We start from the raw sequence: 10,870 nt of genomic DNA, 5'->3' as shown, positions 1-10,870 counted from the left end.
ACACAATGTCAGCTGACATTTCAGGATGTCAACAGTCATCTTCATTCCTGAGCCTTTCCACAGCTTGACATTTATCCTGAACTTGATTAGAAGTACTCTAGCCAGATCTGCACTCCATACCTATCCCTGTTCAATTAATGATTCTCCCCTTAGGGCCGCACACAGGAAGCACTCAAAGGCTTTTTAAGGCATCTTGCATTTCCTCACAAAGACCACAAATTTAGGATTCATTCCATTTCTGTTCACATGAACAGTCTTTCATCACATGATGTGATCACACGGTGTTCGGGCAAATCAAGTGGACAGCATGACGCTGTGGACACGGACTCACAGCAGTGTTGACCATTATGTAAACGGAGAATTTCATCTCGAAACTTTTCCCACTCATCGTGTTTGGGTTTTAATTAAAATCAGAAAAGATGAAATTCATTCTGCGCAAAATGTGTCCTGTGACTCATAACAGGCCTAATCAACGAATAATAATCAACCGAGTGTGTCTCACTAATCAGGCCTGAGGTATGCAGACTGAATGTGTTGAAAGGGGTTTTCATGAAAAGATGGATACAGGAAAGAAAGAGGTTTTTTTTTCTCTCTCTCATCTCATCATGTAAAGCCTTGAGATTCAGTCGCCTGTTTTTCAAACACCTTAAATGCAGCTTCATTTCTTTATATTCTTTCAGGGGCCATTTCTGTTTGTGAAATAATGCAATGGCATCTGATGGCATGATGGAAGTGGATTGAGTCTTTGCTGGAAACATTTACGAAAACAACTTCTCAGCGCAGGATTAGGTCATGAACAAAGGGCACATACGCCCTAATAATCACTCTGTGCACAAGAAGAGCTGGTGTTCAGCCGAGGTCTGTCTGCCTGTAGATAATCGTATGAAGATTCCCAGCAGAAGTTAATATCTAACACAGGATTTTACTGACCTGCTGAGGTCAGTTTAATTGTTAAAAAAAAAATCAACCTTTATGGCTGTTTATAAAAGTCAGTGAAGTCAAGTGAGACGTATTACTTCATATATCTTTTACGTATGTTATATAGTATCATCCAGAGCTTGATCCATATATTTGCCCTGTTTTGTTTAAAAAAAAATCCCAGCTGATTTATTTATATATTTGAATTACATTCATCTTTTTTATTTTGTGGCACTTTTTTACATTAGTTGAGTTTAAATAAATTAAAGCATTTTTAAAATGTGCTACCTATTGGAGATTCACATATGACAGCATTTCCTCTCAGGGTATGAACTTAGTCGTTATCCTGCTTTTGTTTTTGTGCATATCCATTTTTCTTAAAGCGGAACTAGACCGGAAGTTCCTATTATCACTGTTTTTTTGGTGTGTATCTGCGTCATTACCTTGTTTATGAAGCCTGACGGTTCGAAACAAACAGTTCAGCCATTGCTGAGAACGTTGTGTTTTATTGTAATCTCGGGGCTCAACGAGATCACTGAAAATCCCGTAATAGTTACGTAAGCAGCGGTTCTCCTGGGGTCCGTTTCACAAAGCAGGTTTAGTGAAAACTCTGAGTCTGTTAACCCTGAAATGAGGGAAACTCTGAGTTTTCCGTTTCACAAAGGGAGGTAAGTCAAACCAGAGAAAGAGGAGTAACTCTAGCCTGTTTCACAGAGACAGACACAGACACAGAGACAGTAGACAGTATGTAACTTAAGCTCTCGGTCAGTTACCATGGTAACATGCTCTTTGAAACTAACCTGGTCGGGAGCAGGTTTTTCTCCGCAAACCTTGAGTTTCTCTCTGTCTCCGCCCTCTTTCAGACACACACGGTATTTGATTTCCTCATTCATTCAGTCAGCAGAGTTTTAGCGTAGTATAGTTCTGCGTCTGTTCTGCGTTTACATTAGAAGTTATATTAGGTGGAGACTATTTTCACTACCATGTCCGTGGATGAAGGTGCAGCATTACTGCGCAGAGAAAAATATTCGTCTGGAGATGATTATCAGACCTCATATATGTTCTTACATTTCCAGACACTTTTCTTTTTGAGCGGAACTGTTTCCTTGGGGTCCCGTCCCCAAATTGGGTCGTGAGATGCTTTCTGGGGGTCGCCAAATCATTTTGGAAAAATATATATTTAAAAAAAAAAAAAAGGACTTTTTTAAAAAATATATTGTTCCAAAATGATTTGGCGACCCCCAGAAATTATATAAAAAAAAATGTAAAAAAAAAAATGTAAAAAAAAAAAAAAAAAAAAAAAATGTAAAAAAAAAAATTTTTTTTTTTAATTTATGCAGATATTGTGTGTTGCGCTGCGGTTTAAAAAAAATGTACTTACAAATTTACAAATTTACAAATTTTTCTTTTATATAACGTCATAGATGCAGAGCACTTGAACGTGATATAAATAATGAGAAGTCATTTATGTGTGAAAACATCATTATGTTGGGGATAAAACAACTGTACAATCAAACAGCCACTTCATATTTACTTTATGTAAAACATGATCAAAATGAGGTTAATCCCATGAGATTATACCGAGGTCTTACCTGTTTGAACAATGTTTTTATGTTTCATATTAAACTGCTGCCAACTGCGCTTCTCCCCCGCGGGATTACACCTAAATAAATAAATTAATAATCTACAACTCAAGCAGTTTCCCGCTGTAATATTATTGTGATTGTGCAAAGGACGACATTTAAACTTCCTCATCAGCAGCAGTGTTCTCTCAGACGCGTCTCCCTCTCTTTTGCTGCTGTTACACTTCCTTCTAAAAACTTGCTCAAACTCACGCATTAATATTTTCCAACTCCACTGGGGTGAATAACGTCACCCTCCGCTTCCTCGTTGTCATGGTGACTCGTTGAAACAGGGCTCCATTCATGCTGTCTTTTTATACTTGTGGTGCACGCGCTTAACTCGAGGTGAAACTACTCTGAGTTGAACAAACTAACTCAAATCAGCTGTTCTGAAACCGAAAACTCAGAGTTTCCTTTCTCAGAGTAGATCAACTCAGAGTTCAGGGTTAGACTCAGAGTTTGTTGAACCTGCTTTGTGAAACAGGCCCCTGAACAACCGATCGTCCTGCTCCGGGCCGTAGTCCGGGCACATCCGGTTGCGTACATTGAACCGCAGAAGAAGAATAACGTCCATTGTGGAGGTGTTTCACGAGCAACAGTGTCTTCTGACTCTGGGTCTGACTCCGGTTTAAAGTCATAAAAGGGACTGCGGCGGGGAGTCGTGACGAAGCTATTTTTAAACACTGTTAAAACAATGTTTTGATAATGAGGAGCAGTGCCTCCGCCGTTCCATAGGGGGGCGCTGCGCTTCTGAGAACGGATGTGCTGGATAGTACTGGCCAATCACAAGACTCTGTCTTCTGGGGGTGAAAGTTCACTCTGAAACATCGCGGCTGAAAAACACTGTCAGAAAAGAGGATTTCTATCGGCTAGTTTACAGAAACTAGGAGGTTTTTGACCATAAAAACAAGTTAATATATGTAAGTAGACCTCCATAACTAACATTTATGTGCAACAGGACCACTCTATGTGACCTTTAAAAAAAAAATCCCTTCTTTGGGTTGAGGGTTTGAAAAACAGAAATGTGGATTTATGAAAACTCTACTTGGACAAATACTCTTATATACTATTATTCTACTCTACAGTCGAATGGCTGTCAACGTGTTTACTAGTTACTGTGATTAATAGAAGATCTTAATAGCCCTGACCATGATTATACACGGCCTTCATTGAATAAATTAATTGAAATCCTCACCAGCACAACGCAAAAGTGATTGAACTCGAGCTAAAATGTCAAGGAGCAATGATACAAATGCAGCTTCACGTTCTGAGTGTTTAATTATGATCAGACTATAGGCTATTGTTGAGGAGGGAATTGAGCACGTTGAGACACTCTGTTGCCTTTCAGGAGCGGCGATGGGGCACACATCTACGCCACACATGCTTTTCCTTTGCTTGCCTGAAGTGATTAGAACAAGCAGCTTACAGCGAGAGAGCAGACAGTGTATTGAGACATCAGAGGGACGGCTGCGAGTCATTGTTTCAGTTTCACGCATCATTTGCCGACATTCGCTTCTCAGACTCATTGCTGGACGGGATTCCTGAGCAGCTCAAAAAGCAGTTGTTTGCACCACTCAATGTTTCTGCACATGGTTAGAGAATCGTATCAGTCTTGCTTATTAATTATTACCATTTTATTAATATTTAACCTTTTATTTATGCATCTATAACTCTTCTTAATCACACGTAACTTTCTATGTATTCATTTATAACTCTAAAGTGCTAAACAATTAAATATTGACTGGTTATGTAATGCTTGAATAAGATATAATGAAGAAGCTGTGTGGTATACAATTTTTGGTGTCTTTTTTGATGAGGCTCTGCAGCACTTCTTTGACTTAGAGACACCTTCCTCTCTCAGGAGAGTGTGTGAGGCTGCATTGAACTTTGAATTTTGAGAAGGGGGTTGAATATTAAATTATAAAACCATCAAAGTCTGTTTTTGCCGATACAGTGCCACTTCTAAACTGCTGACAGAACCCCTCCTCTGAAGTGTGCCGAGCACAGTCAGCCCATTATCATCAGCCAGTGCATTAATATTAATCTGGATCTGCAGTGAAGCTGTGAGCTGAGGGGAAAAAGCCATTGTACTTACAGCTTCATCTTTATAGTGGATCTGCGGATCTGAGTCACAATATACTGTTTCTGCAGGTTCTCATCAGTTGATCTGTGGTTGAGGGTCAAGGATTCAAATGTGTAAAAGTTATCTTATAAGTGGCCTCAAACTCTTTTCATTCTGAGGACAAATCATGTATCATTAAGAAGAAAGGCCCTAAATCTAAGTTTATTTGTGGTTAAAAACATTATTTTCTCATATGGAAATGCAGTTAATGATCACAGTCAGTGGGTGATTAGGAAGTTTATTCATGGCGGAGACCTGGTGGCAGCACTGATTATAATAGATTTATAATTCAATTTCCTGGTGATTTTTAATTTAATAGGTCATCATTCAAGCGCAAACAAAAAAATTACAACCGTCAAGTTGTATCTGAGGAAGCCGAGATAACAGTGTGAATTAATTTATGGTGTTAAACTTATCTTAATTAGTTAGCTAGATAGCTTCAGCCAGTTATTTTAGCCTGAGAATCATCATGAGTGTATGCCATTTGCCCAAACCCTCCAACATCTACAAATACTATATAAAACAGATTAAATATTATGGAACAGGAAGTGATTTGTTGTCATTGTTGCAAGTAAAGTGATCAACCAGATTTGAGTATGACTGAAAGTACAAAGAAGTGCAAATAAAAAGTTTTCAGGAGTGAATTCTGCTGCTCAAAAACATGGTCTTGCCTCCACTCGTCCTTGCGCTACTGCTGTATACACACAAACGCTCCCTCAGGCCTGATAAGTTATGCTTGACAGAGCCTGTTTGTAGATGAAGGACGCAGCATACACATGATTTTACGTAGATTGTTTCTGTTCATGAAGACAAAACAGAGGCATGTGGTCGTCAAAAATGCATCTTGGAACATGAGGTTGCAACTCACACTCAGGCAGAAAAAGTCTTAAATTTGTGGTTTTTGTTTTCGGGAATCTTAAAATTAAGAGTGTGCAGAGTTTCTCTTTTATTGGCCTGTCACATCAGTAGATTCAATGACATAAACACAAATACCGATCACACCGCTATATCACCTCCTGTTGTCCTTCGTATGACTGAACGTATCTATGGAGACGTGCGAGAATCATACAGACCACAAGCTTAACTGCACTCACACTATCTCTAACCCGTCGATCTGCTTTGCCTCACTTATAGATTATCTCGGGGAGGTTTTATTGGCTTCTGATGTTTGGTTCAATCTCATTTCATGCCCAGTGGACTGAAAATGATGAAGCGCTCCGATGATGATGATGTTAAAAGTACAGTCCTGAGTCACGCGATGCTGAGGCTCTAATTTAGTGTTCTTAAACAATGACAAATATCTTCCTGCGGGGAATGTAATGAAGCACAACACCAAACACTGGACAGGCCTGGAGCTGAATCCCAAATAAATTGTCTTCCCTGAATAATTCAAGCTGATTTATTCATTTTCCTGCCTGTCAGAGAGAACTCGATGACACATGGCAGGTATGATGGATTATACAAGTGACGATTTAGTGGTAAAATAGGACAACTCATAATATACAGCTACCTGTCTATATGAGGAATTCTTTGGGTAACATTGGATCCATGACATGTGCAAAGTATACAAAGAGCGTTCTCTGATGCTTTAGGCTGCAAAGGGGAATTATTAAATGCACAGTATGTCATTTCTGCCGTTAGTGGTGTCTCAGTCTAAACAATGCTAAAAGTTTGATGACGTCAGGAAGCAGCATGGGATCATGTTGGCTCTTTGAGCTTTGTCGGCAGAACGTGCAGCAAACAGCAATGAGCATCGTGATGACACTCACTCATCTTCTACCGCTTTATTCTCCACATGAGTTTTGCAGGGGGCGCTGGTGCCAATCTCAATCTCAGCTGACATAGGGAGAAAGGCTGGGTACACCGTGGACAGATCGCCAGTCCATCACAGGACCAAACAACCATCCACTCTCACGCTCACACCAATGGTCAAATTAGAGTTGCCTCATACCCAAATCTGCATGTTTTTGGACTGTGAGAGGAAATCGGAGAACCAGGAGGAAACCCACACACTTAGTGACGAACACACACAATAAAATTAATTAAAAAAAAGAAAAAACAATAATACTTTATAGGGGGGGTTAAAATGGTGACAATCCATTACTTTGAAAAGAAATACAATGTTTATATGGATTTAGAGAGTTGAAGTTTTGGCACTACCCAACGATACATTATGTTACATATTATGTCTTTAACCCTATAACGCCAAACGTATCATTTGCGATACATGAGTTTTTGAGCAGCGTGACAATTTTATTCCCCGAAAAACCTGATGTATAAAATTTGGAAAAGCCGACAGAGATGCAAGCACTGCGTTAGGACACTTTGCCCATGTGTACTGTGAGAAATGCAGAGTGCATCTTTGTCTGAACAACTGTTTTCAATCCTACCATCACTCAAAATAAAAAGGTTGTGAACTGAAAAATTAGTAAAAAAAATAAATAACTGAGTAACTGAATAACTTCCACCCTGCCAGTTCCATTGCTGCATTGTTTTTTTTGGATTTGTTTGTGTATTTTTTGTTGAAGAAAAAAAAGAATCTTTGAGTATTGTGACCCGTTGTATCAAATATGATACAAATTAAAACTCCTATATGGAAATTGATATTTGAATTAATAAAGGCTCCAGTTTCAAAGAATTCGATTTTTCGGTCAATTATTTAATGGTTTGGGCTTTACAGGGTTAAATAAGGGATGCAGAATATTATAAACACACCCTGATATAACTAATGACTACAACAGTTTTTCAGTTGTTGTTTTTTTAAACATCAGTTTACAAAATATTTATTTCTCTACACAAAAGACTAAATGACCTCTGAAGCTAAGTGCAGGTAAAAACAGATATATATCATATCAGTTGTCAGCCTGATACAGACTCCTAATATATCGGATATCGGCAAAAATTAAATATCAAGCATTTCTATTTTGCATGGCTTGTAGAGTTGGGTGAACCCACACTGCCATTGTCTTTGCTGAGGCAGCTATTCACTGAACACCTCTTTTAAAAACCTCTGCTCCCATGCTGAGCACACCTTTAGATGAGTGACATGGAAGTTTCAGAAGGTCATGGTGGCAAAGCAGACGTGGCATATGGTAAGTGTCCCTCTGAGATTTTAAAAAAAGAAAAGAAAAAAAAAAGTAGGTGCAGCTGATCAATTATTCATCGAGCGTTGCTTATAATTCCTCAGAAAAATACAAAGAAGCATTAAGTTCTGCTTTGCGTATGCCCTTCTCGTGCGCGCATTCATTATTTGACAAATAATTATGTTATTGTATTAATGTAACTAAATGTTGCATAACGCCCTCAGCGCTGAGGTCAGAGTCTCACTCAAGGACACTACAGCGGCGGAGCAGATAATTGCTTTCAGAGTGAAATGAGAAAATATCACGTACGAGGGCCAATTAAGAAGCAGTGTTGTTTCTAATTAGAAACATACAAAATGCAGCAAATTAGCGATTAAAATAGAGACATGACAGTGTTGATGCCCAAAGGGTCCCCATAATTCCCACCGTTACTCATGTATCGTGAATCACTTCTGCCACAAAAAAAAAAAAAAAAGGACAATTCGTATCCGATTCAATTAGAAAAGACACGCATGATACACAGATAATTACGCTCGGCTTAATCTTTGCAGGGGGGGGGGGGGGTAATAAGTGGAGATGTACTTCAAAAACAATGGGAGGCGATGGAGAGCATAAATAGCTATTAGCGAATGTTCATCCAAACAAGGCACCGATTGACATTTAGTTTCCATGCTTTTAAACGTGCACGGTTGAAATTTATCATAACAAAGAAGAGTAGCTGTCAAATGGTGCAATATGATATGCATGGACACAGCTTGATTTTTGTCAAAAAAAGACATTTCTGAATCTTATCATGTAAATGTTTTAACCAGCAGGCTAAATGTCATAGTCAAATGACTGACTATAATTTTCTACAGCTGTTAACTGACAAGGATTAAGCACACAAAGATGAACTTAATCAGGCTTAAATACGCTGCACTTATTACAAACATAACGTGCATACAAGTTTGACTTTACCATGTCCACAAACAACAACATTGATACATTCAGTCATTTTCATGGCACGGACTTTAACAGAAAATGATTTGCAACAACGCGAATACATCAATTTACAGGCACTCCAACTCAATAACCTCTAAAAACACACAACAGAATCAATGTTAAGTATTATCCGTATTATTTATGCTTTCCTCCTATCAGTCAACGTGATATAATTAATGAAAATTACATTTATTTAGTCAAGTACAAGGACGTTGACAACAAACCGAAGATGGAGTATTGATCTCTGTGGTGACAGAGTCATTTCTATGCATATTTTTGTACGGGTAATTATTTTATTAATTGAATCGATTAATCATAAATATATTCTGTCAAATCAGTTACACTAATCATTAAAATATTATATGATGTATATGAAGGATATATGAAGCTCCTGCTAGCAATTACTGGTCCAAAACCTTTTAAAAACGCATCATTGGGCCAAACTGTTGCTCTGACATGTTTGTTTTAAATGATTTATAAAGACGTGAGTGTAAGTGAATCCTCATGTCCTGCTGCCTTTGTTACAGATCTGTATGTGTGTGTTATTGCTGGACGTGCCTCAACTCACACCTCCCTTGTTTTCCAAGTCAGAAAAATCTAATCTAAATAAATAATTTTATTGTCGATGTTATTAAGTGAAATAAAAAACAATTATAGATAAAATCACTGGGAAGGTAAAAAAGTAAAAGGACACGGTGTTGTTTTCATCTACAAAGTGCCGTTAGCCTCATTGCTCTTCTGCCTCAGTCACGTCTAATTTAAAACCCAGATCCATCAAATGTGTTTCCAGCACTTTCTGTGAATCTTTATTCATCTACATCCCCTGATCCGCTCTGAGCTCAGTAAACTTTGAGCTTTTTTTTCCCACCAAGTAACAAGAAAAAAGTGCAAAATTAAAAAGCTTATTTTTGACTTTTGCTTTGAACTTGCTATTTCTCATTAACTTGTATTATTTAAATTTGTCATGTTTGTTTATTCTGTATTAAAGACTTAACTGACATTTTTATTGCTTTCTTATTTCTATCATTTACTGACTTGTCCGTCCTGTATCATTTGTCATTTAATGTTCTTTATTTTATGTTGCATTACCTTGTCAGAATCTACACGCGGGGCATTAAGAAAGCTCAATACTCAGTAAATTTCGTTAAATGAATAAATAAATGGTTATATAGGGAGAGATACCACAGTTACAAAAAAACTGGCACACCGGTCCTTAATTTAACTTTAGACGTCACATTTTTCCTCATAAAATCTCGTCCCGCGAGATTCCACTGCTCTAAAACCATGGTCATCATTAAAGTGATCTCCACTCCTGCTGCCCCCTATGTCATTTCGGTAACGCTGGTGACATGTTCATGTGTTTCCATTACGCTTTTGCCATAAACTTTTATATCGCCATGATATCGAGAGCGTAAAAATGTTTTCGCGATATTGGAAGGTTTTTCAAAAAATGTAGGTGTTTCCATTATAATTTTTTTTGATGCACTATTCTAAGGGTCATGGAAACAAAACTACCAACAATTTCATAAAATCCAGTCAGACAACATGTTACTAACAAGCTCCACAGACAGAACTGTACACGTCTATGTTTTGTGTGGACTGAGGTTAAACCGTTGCTACTTCTCTCTGTTGAATGAAGTCACACATTCAAGGCCTTTACTGTCTCGTTTTCACCTTGAGCACATGATGGATGAGTCTCCACTGTGAAGATGTGACGGGATGAGGATTATGCTACTAATGAGGAGGAGGCTACTGCTTTTATTCATTCAGCGCTCTCTCCTCTAGAATCACATGATTGAAAACTGGAAGCTGTTCCCGGGATCCGTCTTCCCTCTATTGAAAGAAACTAATGAAGTCTACAGCTGTTTTGTGAAGGACTTTAATGAAGCAGAGATACAGTTGAAGTGGATTAAGATTGCACATAAATTATGGGAGCAATCAACTTATCCTTGATATTACAGTTGCAACCTCTGGTTGTGCCATTTCACTGTATTTCCTCAACTCAGTGAGCAGCGTGATCAAAACTAAGGTGCTGGGAAATCCTGCTCTCTTACACCATCTCTCCATCATTTTGGACCAAACCACAGAAACATCAGCTGAAATGCTTTTACCAAAAATAATTTCTTTGATGGCTCCATGCAGTT

This window comes from Microchirus variegatus (genome assembly GCF_963457635.1).
Source record: "Microchirus variegatus genome assembly, chromosome: 2".
NCBI classification, from domain to species: domain Eukaryota; kingdom Metazoa; phylum Chordata; class Actinopteri; order Pleuronectiformes; family Soleidae; genus Microchirus; species Microchirus variegatus.
This window is presented reverse-complemented; position numbering follows the sequence as displayed.